This window comes from Anneissia japonica, unplaced genomic scaffold, assembly GCF_011630105.1.
Source record: "Anneissia japonica isolate Jap-2015-1 unplaced genomic scaffold, ASM1163010v1 scaffold7447_len134812_cov206, whole genome shotgun sequence".
NCBI classification, from domain to species: domain Eukaryota; kingdom Metazoa; phylum Echinodermata; class Crinoidea; order Comatulida; family Comatulidae; genus Anneissia; species Anneissia japonica.
The window spans coordinates 53131-54909 of NW_022743975.1; the positions used below are offsets into that span (position 1 = coordinate 53131).

The window sequence follows — 1779 nt, forward strand, 5'->3', positions numbered from 1 at the left end:
TTCTTAGAAGCATTATTTTAGTTTTATCGGTATTAATGGAAAGGTGATTATCATCATACCATTTTTTTACATTGTTCATTATATTTTGTAATGAATCATTAATTATGGTTACGTTGTTACTGGATGTGTAAACAACAACATCATCAGCAAAAATGCTACAGATACCATTTCCGATAGATTGTGAAATATCATTAATTTCAAAATATCTCATTCACCGTTTCCCAGTTTTTCGTCAAACAACATTTTTCTGTCTTAGAAAAATCAGTTCTACAACATATCAAAAAAATGTTTTCCTCCGGAGTCTGACTTTAAAGAGTTTATGCAAAAATCAGAATATAGCTTCATGCAACGAATTCTGAAAAGTAGCAATACTCTAAAGGTATTTGCAATATTATGTAAACTGATGCTCTTGGATTCCAGGATGTATAGCAGATGGAGAGACCTCATGTTTAACAGTTCAACTTGATTGAAAATCCATGGGGTATGCGGGTTCAATATGACATTAGTGGAATAACGTCCCTACCCCGTTCCGGGGGTGGGGGCGGGGTCGATGCCCCCCGACGAGGGGTCAGATTTCCCCGACGAAAGCAAAGTGGACGTGGTCGATCTTTGATAAAAGGTCCGAAAGTGTCCAGGGGGCGAAGCCTCTGAAAATTTTGAAAATTTAGGGGTTTCAAATGCTTAATCGATTTTAGAGTCTACTAATATGTAGAAAATACATATAATTTGTTTTTCTCCCCGACGAATTGTGCTTCTCCTCTCCGACGGGAGGGGCAGCTCTCTCCGATAGGGCCCTGGTCCCCCGGCCCCCTCAGGTGCCACTCCTGCCACGTTAATGCTAACTTTTGTTAGGGTGGGGTATGCAGTTCATTAGGACCTTAGTGGAGTACCGTCCCTAACCCGGTAATGCATAGTTCGGTTAGGATGGGGTATGCGGGTCATTAGGACCTCAGTGGGGTAACGCCCCTACTCCACCCCAGTAATGCATATTTCCGTTAGGATGGGGTATACGGGTCATTAAGACCTTAGCGGAGTACCGTAACCTCCTTAACCCGTTAATGCACAGTTCGGTTGTTGTGGGGTATGCAGATCTTTAAGACCTTAGTGGAGTAACGTCCCTACCTCTGTAATGCTTAGTCTTTGTATCCGATATTTCTTTTTGTTTTTTGTTATAATATAATAATAATAATGTTGTATTTATGCATATTGCACATTGCCCCTATGCGCTTTACAGAGAAATAATATAGGCCAACTGAGAAAAAGCAAATAACAATAAAATAGTAACAATAAAATATAATAAAAATAATCATAATAGCAATAACAATGAGATTAAACTACTCCTATTCCTTAAACTAATTAATGGTTGGCCGTTGACTCCGAGGAGCTCATCCGCCCTTTGTTCAGCTATTGGTTTTTCTTGCTGCTGGGTGACCATAAACACCCTCCCCTCAGCAGCCACTAAGAAATTTGAGAGGGTTGTCAGTTTAGTCGCCGACGCTTCGACCGGATGGAGTTTAATGTCGTACCCAGGACGTCTCTAACTACCTTAAGCTATGCTTAACTACTCTTAAATACAGTATATTACTATTAACTACAATTAGTTTAACTATCCCCCGCCGGACACCATCCCGGTATTTAGTTATTGTATTGATATGTTGAATAAAATTTGATTTGAATTTAATTGAATTTTTATTTGCGTGAATTGCGATTATCTATCTGGACAGTATTAGTGTGTATGCTATAGGCCACCATAAAGTGAACTTATTAACATTTTCAAAC

The 1779-nt window shown here is 39.3% G+C and overlaps 1 protein-coding gene across 1 annotated transcript in view; it reads left to right on the forward strand.

Annotated features, from left to right (window-relative positions):
• The window catches only part of LOC117119555 (cytoglobin-like), a 30338-nt gene that overhangs the window by 17477 nt on the left and 11082 nt on the right, over window positions 1–1779 (forward strand). The window lies entirely within an intron of this gene.